This window comes from Lonchura striata, chromosome 4, assembly GCF_046129695.1.
Source record: "Lonchura striata isolate bLonStr1 chromosome 4, bLonStr1.mat, whole genome shotgun sequence".
Lineage (NCBI taxonomy): Eukaryota > Metazoa > Chordata > Aves > Passeriformes > Estrildidae > Lonchura > Lonchura striata.
In genome coordinates, this window is record NC_134606.1 from 50,527,601 (window position 1) to 50,540,706 (window position 13,106).

At 38.1% G+C, this 13,106-nt stretch overlaps 1 long non-coding RNA gene across 1 annotated transcript in view; it reads right to left on the reverse strand.

Annotated features, from left to right (window-relative positions):
* LOC110481587 (uncharacterized) overlaps positions 1 to 8,232 on the reverse strand; it is a 41,609-nt gene extending 33,377 nt beyond the window's left edge. The window contains exon 1 of the long non-coding RNA XR_002467274.1: positions 8,215 to 8,232. This is a non-coding gene — a long non-coding RNA (uncharacterized LOC110481587). The remainder of the gene's footprint in view (positions 1 to 8,214) is intronic.
* Between the last annotated feature and the right edge of the window lie 4,874 nt (positions 8,233 to 13,106).

Below are 13,106 nucleotides of genomic sequence, written 5' to 3' on the forward strand. Positions count from 1 at the left end.
AGAAACATTGATCAATTAATTTTAGTGGAGGTCTTATTACATGCATGTAACACAACTGATTATTATTTTTCAGTAGTAATTGGTAGATTCGTAGTCTTTTCCACATTAAGGAAGGTCATGTGGGGTCATATGAGAAAGTGTCACATGCTTTGTGTAGCCAGGACTATTGGAGCACACAGTGACCCTTTCAGAACTGGAATACAGAGAATGCAGAAAGTTTTGCTTGCTCTCTACAGCCCACAGCAATGAGGTCAGGTGCCTGGCCCCAGTGTCAAGCCTACAGCTTACTTCTCAAATTTCCTGATACCCCAGGTTTGGATCCTGCCTTGTAAAGAAACTAATTTTTTGCTATTGTGCCTTCAGGAAGAAAATACTTAGCTCTCAGCTGTAATATCTATAATTTTTGTTTGCTTTAGTCTCCTGTTTTTACAGTGCCTTTTATGCAGGTTAATTTTATTTTTTTTCTTTTAATTTCTAACACAGTTATTTTACTATTTTCATAGAATTACCTGAGCCAAGATATCTTAGCTCAACAGAGTAATGTTCAGAGTATCTTTTCTAAAGTGCACTAAGAGCTATTGACACGCCAAAGCACTGACTACACACAGAGAAATGGAATTCAAAATCACTGCAGATCCCTGGACTCCCTTTTACAAAGGACTCTCACTCGCTCTCATTTTCTGCTGTTGTAACTTTTCCTTTCAGGCTTTATTAATCAACATCCCCATGGGGATCAAATATCAAAGCCTGACCGCCCTAAGGCAAACTACCACATAAATGTGGTGTTTGAAGAATAAAACAAGAGAGGGTTAAGCCAGTCAGATGCCTCAAGATTAGGTTTACCAAATCCAGCAGTGCCAGAAGGACAAAGGTCAACAAGGACTTTTATATCTCCCTAAATTTTACAAACCCAATGTTTTCTTGAGCTTGAAATGTGAGAAATTGTTTTATTGTGGTTTCCAAAATCAGCAAGCATCAATAGTTTGGGAGCTCTGGTACTGTTATAATTATTATTTATTTCTACTTCTGTCACTGTAGCATATGAGAGCTCAGGTTCTGACCATCATTGTGCTGTGCTAATATGTATTTGGACATAAGGAAAAATCAGAGCTCCTGGACGCAAGAAAGCCCAATGGTTAGCAATCAAAGTGCTGTTCTGACTTGCCATAATTAGGAGGAAATTTTGTAGGTAAAATGTTTCCTACCTTCCACAGATCTTGTCATGTGTAACACTGTTTTCCAATCAGCTCTAATGATAAGGACATCTTCCTGAACCCGGCAAGGCCTTGGTGCAGCTTCAGGATGTGACACTGTATGTACAAACAGGGCACAACAGGACATGCAGAGGCAGCGTCCCCACTGCACAGAAGGAGCAGGATATATTTATATATAAATACATATATTTATATATTTATATATTTATATATATAAATATACATAAGTATATATAATATATAATATATATAATATATTATATATATTATAGATATTTAGATATAAAGATATAAAGATATAAAGATATAAAGATATAAAGATAAATATATAAATATATAAATATATAAATATAACAGGATATGGCAGGAGCCAGGTCCCAGACTGCTCCTTATGCTACCCAGAGAGTTTTCCCTGACATGAGTTTGTACTAATGACACCACTGAGGATCCTGAGGATACAAAACATCATTAGCCTTACCTTGGTTTCTAAAATGCAGATGGCAGGAAGCATTTCTATCAGTTCAGAGACTATTAACAGCTGAAGGATGTTATTGTTTTGCCACTCTGGTATTTTTGCCCTCTTAATTATCTTTCTTTTTTAAGAGTTCCTTGAATTTATATTTTCAAAACAGAAGATAGCTGAGAAGTAATAAAATACCTTGTCCAGGGCATTTGTAATGTCCAGAAACCCTATTATCCTGATTTCCTAAAGAATATTCAGACACATACAATAAATTGCAGTGAATTATATATATTAAAACAATTGATAATGGGCATTAGAGAGCCAAACTACTTCAGAAAGTAGGTACCTTATCCAGTAAGCTTGTTATTTTCTGCATTATGTTGAAATGAATAACAAACTGTCCAAGGTCTCCTGTGAGCTCTAAAATACCATATTTAAAAGTACTCTCTTTCCTTGGTAGGTAGTTAAAACACCATAGGATTCCTCAGAAGCCAGTTTGCAATACTTCATTAAACTTTTTAAATGACTGAAAAATAAAGGAGACGCAGTAATGCTTTTATAGTTCTTTGCCATGTTAAATAGTCATCTGTTCCCTGCCTTTAACATCTACAAATGTGCATCATGACTGAAAGAGAACAGACTCTCCTCTCTGTGTGTGCACACACCTACCCAGGAAGTGCTATACAGGTAATCTTCCTTCTGTGCTGCATCATAAATTACATATTTATCCCTAAGATTCAGGCTTTGTTTAGTCATTATCCCCTTGTTCCAAGTATTTTCCAAGGTGAAAGCAATTCTTAGCATTTGATGGCCATTAACACAGTGGTGGTGGTGATGACTGGCAAAAAAACAATAGGCCTGAGGTTTGCAGTAGTTTTGGCAAGCAAATAGCACTAAAAAGCAGATTTATCCTATGATTCTTACTGGTCAAACGCTATCCAGCCTGTACTTTGTATTTTGTCTATGTGTATTTTTGAGAGTAGGTGATTAACCCTGTCACTCAAATGTACTTCCAATAAGAGAAGACCAAGATAAAAGATTGTCAAATAAAAATGGAAGTATACCTGATCTAGTGAAAGGTGTCCCTGCCCATGGCAAGCAGTTTGGAACTAGATAATCTTTAAGGTACCTTCCAACTCAATGTGTTTCATGATGCTGTGAAATCACAGCATGTCCAATTTCATAAGCTCATATTTTAAAAATGCTAGATAATTCTCTATGTTAGCATGTCTACACTGAGTTTCACCTGCATATCATTACTGGGCTTCAGAATTTCCCAGTAAATTACTGTGAATTTCCAGTGAGCTATAAAGGATGACACTACTACCCTTACCATATGACTCATAAGGAATAGCACAAACCTTCCTTCAGTTTCTGTGCTCTTCATCTCAACATCACAGAACCGTACTGCAGATTCTCAGTAGTCATAAACCAAGCACTCAGGTATTACATATCCCCGAGTCTTTCTAATAATTCATTAGCTTCTAAAACAGCTAAATTCAAGAAAGAAAGAAAAAAAAAGTGTAATGAGAATTACCTGATTTGGCAAATTCATATGCAAATTCAAAGAAACTTCCCATAGGAGAAGAATAAAAAGAAAAAAGCACATATCTTGTGTTCTTCAAAGGCAGGGATGGCTGCTTAGCACTGCATCTAATAATCTGTCCTGATGATTGGTAAGGAATATAGTTTATATTTAGCTGCTGAACTAAGGAAAAGCATATCAGTGATGCAGCCATAGGTAAACAGCTCTAACATCTGAAGGCAGCTGAGTCAATTAAATCAATGGTAAAGATTATGTCTGTAAAGCATTGTATTTCCAGCGTGTAACTAATGGGAAAGGAAATCATTGGCTTCGAATGAAGAGATAGATATGATTCCTCTTAATTACACTTCATTACCCAAGAGCAGTCCTTGTGAGTGATACACAGCAAAGCAGTATGCAATCAGTTCAATGTTTCATAAGTAAAAAACCACCATGGGATATGATGCATGCTAAGACAACACTGCATTACTGTTATCTTCTCATTTATATTTCATGACTACGGCCCTTTCAATGATGAGATTTCCTTTCGTCTATGGATGTATGTCCTTTGATAAGGGACTACTTAATTAGTAATCAGTGATAGAAAGGATTTTTGGCATTTTGGATATTGCAGTCTAAATCTCAGTCCTTTACACCTACAGATGAAAGCATGATTTAATGATGGATATGTCCCCTTTATTGGCCTAAACAAGAAGCTGGTATAAAGGAAAATTTGGATTGACTAAAAATATGACTGCAAGGAAAAAGAAAAACAATTCTTAAAGATTTATTCAGTTAACTAAGAAGTTTTTTTGATGATTTTTAACACTAGAAAGTAAATTGAGGAAGATGTAGTGAGACAATTTTGAAAAAAAAAGTTTGTTTTTTTTTCAGTTTTCCAAACTTTTGTGGGTTCTTCCAATTTTTGTCTGATAAAATTTTAGAAATTATACAAATATTTTCATTGACTTTGGGATGTAGTTTGTGAATTAAGCCTCAACAGAAAAATTCTTCCAATGACAGGAGACATAATGGGAATTTTGCCATCAGACTAATGAGAGAGAGGCTGAGCTCTGTATCTGCTTTGTTCCTGGTTTTTGGAAAAGGCCAGAATTGGGCATCAGGTACTTTATTCATTTGTGGACAATAAGACCTTTCACGGTTATATTAGAAGAGCAACAAAACTTATAAGGAAATACTTCAAGTAAAGAGCTCTTCCTACCTGACAGAAGGGCAGGAAGAAAATTACTCTTGCACTCTTCTGGTACATAATTCCTTATAATGTCTTGTCATGCATGTGGCCATTTTTGGAGCCTGAGATGGTCTGATCTGATTGAGCAACTTTGATACTCTTACACCCTTAAATGCTTACATTTAGTCATAATTCACCCATGGTTTTAGAGCAATCTCAAAGTTATTACTTCAAAGTTCTTGTGTGTTCTGGAAACAACTTGAAAAAAAATTTAGCCTTGTCACTTATGAACACGTTGCAAAACCAAAAATAAGCACAAGGTCCTCATTAAATAATTCCTCTAATTTCAGTGAATCTTGAACCAAGTGTCCAAAGAATTCAGCATATCCAATTTCATTATATGAACTCTTTCCTACCACTTTTGATGAATGTATTTGCAGAGGAAGAGAAGTCCTCTAATGAGACCACAGATGTGGTGACTCTCACCTTGAGGCACTACAAATCTAATTCTTCTAAGACCTGTCTACCAATTTTCAAGAACCAGAATAGTAAAGTAAGGACTTTTTTGTTGAGCAATTGGTTGGTTTTGAGATCTTTGACAGTGTGGGTTCCATTACAATCTTGATACATACCAGACCCTACTATTTACATTTACTCTTTACTTTTTGTGGTATTACTATATAGATGTCAAAATTTTAATGATGTCCTCTGTTTTCAGAAGTGAAAGGGATGGAGCTGTCACTCGCAAGGGTAGGCAGGTCTGTTATCTGAGAAAGAAACAGCCATTCTGAAGATATTTTTCACATGAAACAGTGCTAAGCTAACAGCAAGGGACAGTCTTCAAAGTGTCAGTCCATTCTTAACTCACTCTGTAGTGCCTAGATACTGTCAGAGCACAGTGTAGGATATATGACACAAAAATCTTCAAATAGCATGTGGAGGGGCTCAGCATAAGAACTGGGCAAGACAGATACATATGTTATAATGCAACACCTCAGTGCAACAGAGCTTAGGTTCTGCATTTGTCACTGCTAGTTGTAGTCATTATATATATATATATATATATATATATATATACACATATATACTGTCCCCAGCAGTTTACAGTTTAACCCCTGTTTGCTTAACTATTAATTTGAGCTCAGCTTAAACATTCACATAAATATATGTGTATGTATATATATATATATATGTATATGTATATATTATATATATTTGTATATATGCATGTATATGTATATACGTGTATATATATATACGTGTGTATATATATATCTCCAGGGTCACAGAGGTGCCTGTTGAAGATATAAGCTGCAAAAAAAAAACATCTTAATGGTTGGTACTTGCAGTGTTTTGCTCCTTTTGAAATCTTCTCACCGGCAGTGCAACTCAGTGACAAATTTAATTTTTCTGAACGCCAGAACCTGGCAGCTCCATGACTATGCTCTTGGGAATTGCAGTGGTCTGGAAGACCAAAGATATAACATCTGTGCTCTGAAACATGCTTTTTCCTCTCCTTTACAGGAACTATAAAGGGTACTCCTATTCTTGTGTAGGAGTAAATGCTCTCATTGACAAAAAGGCAGTAAGGCAAAGAATTTAGGATAAATCCTCAGGCACTCTTAAGGGCAGAGTCCTTGAACAATGGAATTTTGTATTTCTTATATGCCACAGTGGCATTACACTCATCCTAATGGTCACTTTGTTGCTGAAAGAGCAGGTCTAGATCTCTGAAGAAGTAATCAGACCCCAAGTAATTACACCCTCTTATCTTTCATGATCCATGCTTTCCCTGAGCACTCTGGAAGCAGAATCAGCATGGGTTTAGTAGCTTTGGAGTCTTTCTCTATTCTTTCATGGACATATGTGTAAATCAGGGAGGCTCAATTGAAAAAGGGGTGCATTTACTTAGGCATAAAAGCAATGAGAATCTGGATTTGTATGCTCTCTTTACTCAGAAAAGTAGTAACCTCTCCCCAGGCATGGAGCTGGGCCAAGCTACACAGTCCTGCCAACGCACTGTCATAGAACGGGGGCTAAAATTTGGCTCTAAAAATTTAATCCCAAGGAGCAATTTGATTACTTTTAAATGCAGCTTCGCTTTCAATTATTTTTCTCAGCACGCTCTTTCCTCGCCTCCATCCGGAACTCGAGCTGTGCCATTATGTGCCTGCTCCTGGCTGGAGGAACGTGCAGGCAGGGGGTACCAAACCCCAGTCCCCCTGCCCGGATGGCACCTGATAAAGGTCCCCTCCTCCTGCCCAGGGCCTCGGCTTAGCTGAGAGACCACACAATGCTCGGGCAGCCCCTGGAAAAGCCGCAAATGCTGTTGCTAGGCCATGACTGCGCGGCGCAGAGCGGGGATGGCTTCAGAGCTCATACACAGCACGGCACAGGCAGAGCCATGGAGAGTTGCTGGCTCCAGTCCTGGAACAGCAGAACTGCTCCAGGGGTTTTGCCTCCTGCTCCGAAAGTGGCTCATGCAGTTCACTCATTACTTCACTGTGCTGTATTTTGTTTGACAAGCATGTTATATATGATGGAATAAAAAAAGGAATGCTGCTGATGCTCTCCTTATTGTCCTTATCAGGTGACAGCGTGCACTTCTGCAGGCACTTGCCAGCACTGAGAAGGCTCAGCACTTTTCTGAAACTCGGGACTTAATACCGAAGTCAAACATAAACCTAATTGTCTGCATTTTGACACTCAAAGTAGAAAATATATGTTAACCTGCTGGCCCTTAACTCCTCAAATATCAGTAAAAAGTGGGTCAGTCTGCAAACTGAGAATATCAGCAATTCTTTCCTTTTCTGAGTTCACTTAGATCAGGGCATGGTGATATTTAATACATATAATTAAAAAAATCAGGGCATGTATATTAATCCAGTGCAACTAAATATTTTAATTTTCAAGTTCTAAAAATAGATCAAGGCAGACGATACAATATTTTTTTTCAGAAAGCTACATAAATATTAGTGAATTAATTACATTCTTTAAATAAATTTACTACTAAGGATAATGCCTGAAGGTCTAGCAGATAAATAGATAGAAGAAATGTATCAGGAAAATTCATATCCTGACTCAGAACTGGGTTGTGAATGTAAGTAAAGTGATTTAAAGAAAAAAAAAAGAAAACAACCAAAACCTCTGTGGGATGTTCTAGAAAGCCAATACAGTAATATTAAGGTATCTATCATAATTTCACAGCTATTGAGTTGCAAACACTTAGCCACACTAATTCACTCAAATTTCATATTGATCTTCACAGAAACTAGTCAAAGATGAACTACGTACCACTGCACTGCAACACTAAAATGTAATTATTGATCCCTCCCCCAACACACAGCATTTCTCATGTATGGTGTGAGCTTTGCTTTTGGCTCCCAAGTGTTTAGCACGACTTCGTTCAGTCACACAGCAGAATCATTTGCAGACTGGCATCTCCCCTCTCAGTAAGTCACAAATGATATACAGCATCTAGTCAGGATGACCTGATGGCTGGTCTGGGACTTTGACCAAGAATTTAGAGCAATGGAAAACAAGCACAGCACATTTTTAATGGATTCAAATTAGAGAATCATCAATGATAGATGGCATTTTTATCAGAGCTGTACAGCAATCAGGTTTTAGCCTTTATATGTTCAGCAATTTTATCAATGCTCTGGAGGATCACAGAAAATCACAGTTTAAACAACAAAAATGGCTGATAAAAAAGAAAAGCACCTGCTAGGTTGGACAAAAAAGAGCAAATCCTTAATGCTGTAATACAGCTACATGTAAAGGAATATATCCAGGAATAAAAAGTGTAGGACATACTTACAGGATAGCAGGAATTCCCTTCAGGATCCCCAGAAAGAATTTAGGAATGATAGTGGTCAAATAATAGTATATGAGTGCCAGTGTGATGCTGCATCCAAAAGAGTCAATACTGTCCCTGGAAGAATAAACAACAAAATTTCTGCAGGCAAGCAGAAGGGAATTATATTAAGTCTGGATTTGGCACAAGAGCTTCATGTTTGGGAGTTTATATGATGAATGAAATATGATGTCCATGATTCATCAAGGATGTTGATAAATTGGAGAGGCTTCAGAGAAAATCAGTGAGAATCATTAGAGGATTGGAAAGGAAACCTGTACAGTCCAAGACAGCCATGTAGTCTGTTCAAAGAGGTTAAAGGATAACTTGATCTATGTGTTTATGTCATAGGAAAGAAAACTTTGATAAATGAAATTATATAACAATACCCAGAATTAAAAGTCAGAAACAGAGTAGAATTTAAGCTGACATTTTTAATAATCACTGAAACAATTTAAGAAATATCTGTGCTAGACTCCTAAATTTGTAAATGTTATCAATAAATTGGGGGTTACTCTAGAAGAGTTTCTTTAGTTTGCTAAGATAGGAATTAACTCAGGAAAGGTCTGTGTAAGTACAAGGTCAGGCTATTTTATTAAAAAATGGTCTTTTTAATTTTTGCAGTCTAAATAGAAGTTATGAGTAAAAAGTTGAAGCCACACATTCAGAAGGTCAGCATCACCCAGAATTTGGAAACTTTCTGCCCCCTTAACTAAGGATTTGAAACTTTAGAGGGCAACCGTGCTCCTTGCTATCTTTTTACTCTTAACATACTTGCAACTCCCACTGACCTTCACATTTCTTTAAAACTGAGCAAGAAGACTTTAAAAAGAGCCAGCCCCACAAGCTCCCTGTGAAGCTGCCACTATTGCCTTGGGGACCCACATTTGGAGTGTATTCCTTGGAATGCAGAATGAGAGCTCCAAGTCACACCTCTGCCATGTACCTGAGCAGCCTGTTCCCATTTCCCATTTCTGCACAGGGTTCTCAGTCTTCAACAGAGGCAACACTTAAACTTGGCACTGGTCTTTTTGGAACACCGTGTTATCAATTTCAGTTTTGCATCACCCTGATTGTAGTTCTGCCTGGGCCATGACACAAGGGAATGGGCCCAAAGCCTGGATGTCACATCCTTTGCTTCCTCACAGTACCCACTGGAGATACAACACTGCTCATCAAGGCCTTGTTCCAGTATGATTTATTCTTGTAAATCCATGTTTGCAGTATCTTATCACTGCAGCCTCTCAGTGCAGGAAAGATCTTTACACTCTCTTAAGGTGTAGAAAATCATCTTGTTAGTCTTTAATTCCCCTTCTCTTTTATGCCTCCCTCCTTTTTAAAAAAAAAAAAAAGAATTATGTCCATCCTCTTGCATTCCTCTGGAATTCTTCCTTCCCTACAGAGTGTTAATCACTACCCAGCAACAGCTCATCCTAATCTCTTAAATACTCCAAGGATACATTTCAGCCAGCCTAAGGACTGCAGCACACTAACTCTAAGTGTTATTTGACCTGACCTGTGACTATCTGGCCAGAGTTCTTGTCCTCTCATTAACTGCTGTTAATCGTATCAGATGTGCAATTACAAACTCATTATTTTTTAACATTAAAAAAGAAACAAGCTAAATGTTTCTACTCCTGCCTGCATAAGGCACGAGATTGTATTTTACCATGTCTCCCATAAAGGAATTATAATTATAGAAGTATTATGATGTTTATTATGTCCATTACTAGTTGTAATTCCATTTCTTCCTTAGTCTTTCTGATAATTTCTATATTTGGCCATGTATTATTTTATAGCCTTCAACACCTTGTTTCTGCTTATGCTTTCTCTTTGATTTTCACATCATTCAATAGCTCCTGGTGTTGCATTCTAGTGTTTTATTACAACCACTCTATTTTATTCACATTGGCATGGCTTGCTTTCTGATCAGCTTTTTGTGTTTCGTCCCGTAGAAACTTGCAGCTCTCCTCTTTGTATTTGTACTCCTCCCTATGAGAATCTGCCAAAGAATGTCTCTGGGTTTACTGAAGTTCACCTCCTTAGCTCGCTGTTATCACAAAGCATGTAAATCCTCAGGCCATCACTACATCCAGGCTTCTGTAGGACATGAGCCATTGATCTGTCACATCCAGCCACTGCTGGCACATCATATCCTGTGTCTCTTCCAGAAGTTCCCTTTCTGGATGCAGTTCTTGGCTATCACATTGGTTCCTCCCCCTCCTACGTCTTGTCTTCCCATGCCTTGCTGTAATTCCCCACAGGTATTGAAGCATGATCTGAACATCTACTACTCCAGCTAGATGAGGGACTATATTTGTATTAGCTCCTGGCAATAGTAATTTATTAAATTCTGGAAGATCAGCCACTAGAGTGAATCTAACACACTCTGCAAGCATGTTAAGCTCTCTCCCTTTGATCCTTTTCCTCTTGCATAGTGGCATTTAGAATGGCTTTATGCATAATGGAAATCTACTTTTACCACCCTTGATAGACAACTATTTGAAATGTCTGTTCTCTGCAATGAAAATATCTTTGCTGAACATCACCTGCTGTAGGTTATCTCTGAGAGTCTATTTCAGTCCTAAAATTAACTCCATATTAACTCCCTCTCACTGTCTCACAAAATGCAGTCCTGTGCTTCCTGGGGCTCGGCTGTCCAGGCATTGCTAATGAAGCGCCTTACACAGAAGCAAAAAACCCAAAGCATGTCATACACTAGCAATTTTGGTTGATGTGTTTGCATCCTGATGAGTTTACAGCTTCTGCTACATAAGGGAGAACCTGGTAACAAATCCTAAAGATGTGGGAGTGTCTGCAGCTTTAAAGTGAAAAAAAAATTAAGTGATTTCTTCAAAAAATCCTTCTCCTGCTGAAAACCTTAAGGGGGAAAACAGGTAGGGAGGGAGAGCATAACATACAATGTGGATGGCACATGGATAGACAACTTTAAAAGCTCTAAGTGATTTGAACTTTTTCTTTTTTTTTTTTTTTTTTTTTTGCCTCAAAAGTGGGAAAAACATAAAAAGAGAGAGTGCCTTTAAGTCCTACTGACATACTCGGGCTGGTAAGTAACTGCACCCTGTGGTTCACATTACTATTTTATGTGTTCCTGTTTTTATGGAGTGCTAAATGGCTTAATTACATTTTACTGGTTTATTCTGCTCACTTGCTCATAACCTCATTAATCTGACACACACTGTTTTTCTCCCAAAATAGAGAATACACAATCATTTTTGTGTAATAGCGTCTCAAGGTATTTGCAACTGTCTGACAGGTATAATGTGGTTGAATTTGCTATTTATTAGGAAATTATCACCTCTGCATAAAGGTGCAAGTTATGAATAAAAAGCATAAACTGGTCAGACTAAGCTCTTTAGCAGCACATCAGGATCCCAGCTGATTTAAGTGCTCAGTGGTACTGGTGGAGTGGAAAGGATGCACTGCTCAGTTTAATTATCATTATCTTACTTTCACATGAGGAGACATATTGCTAGTGCTCACCCAGATAATTTCTAGGCCATAACTGCACACTGATCCCTCCACTATTTGGCCCACAGCAGACAGCATGGGATGTCTGGTTCTGCTAAACAGAAAAGCAGAGGTGTGGGGACTGCGGAGTCCCTTCATCACAACCTTTCCTGGGAGGGACATTCAGCAGAGGGCCATTCTCTGATGTCTGGGATGATGCATCTTTAGGTTTTAGTGCTGCATATAAAGGGAAGTTGATTTGTTTTGACTTGTTTTGGATCATTTTGTGTGAGATATGGCACAATGATGCAAACTGAAAGGTCCAGCCTCACAGAGATAAATGCAAGGCCAAGTTTGAGAAAAGCTTGGAGAGCTTCCTGTGGTTGCCCCCATTGCTTTCCACCACCCCTAAACAGCATTCACTCATTATTCTAGCTATTTAAACCAAGTAGAAATAGTAACTCAGTGGCTGTGAGACAGGCAAAAAACCCCAAACAAACTAGCTTCTGAAACTTTCTATTTCAATTAAGAGGTCTTCAGCAGAGAAAAAAGGACTTGATTAAATTTAAATGCTGAAGAATGAGATGTTCTATCATGACTCTGATTCCACCCTTGTGAAATCTTCCTGCAGGAAAGATGTTGTGAAAGCCTACAGGCCATTCCTGGCACTAGAAAAATTCAGTGAGACTCCTCTGAGGGTAAAATGGTACCCAACAAGGACTTGGGACTTCACTAGAACCACTCTGTCAGATTTTTATGTGATGGCTGTCTACCCATATCCCTCTGTTTTGCAGCAAGATGATCTGCAGTTTATAAGCATGTAAAACACATGCACAAGGTTTCCACGTCAAGTTGTGAGACACAATTTAAATACACCACTGATGACTTATCATGTCCTAAAAATGTTATATGTACTACTGTTACAAATAACCCTTAAAGCAACTGCAAGTAAAAATAATGGTAGAACTCTGTTCAAACAGCCTTGCCCTTTTCCTTTCTCCTGTGTTTTTTTCAGCACTGAGCCAGCAGTACACTGGAAGGCAGTGCTTACCTGAAATAGATGTCACAGGAATTAGAAATTGAAATTGGAGATGCTCCAAGGAGAGACAGGGGTGAGGGCAGAGAGGAACTGGATGGGCAGCAGAATTCAAACGCAAATCAGGGCAAAAGGCCTATCCTTTACACTGAAAAAACAGACCTTCTGTTCCAGGGATCTGTCAAAAACTCAATGGTTCTGTATGACCCACTGCAAAGAGACCACAGAACTGAGAGTGTCCTTTTAAGCAAGCCATTGAATCTCAAGTAACAGATTTGCATTGCATGACTCAAGAGACTGAGACTACAATAACAGAAGAAAGTAGCAACTTCAGGTTCAAAAGATATGC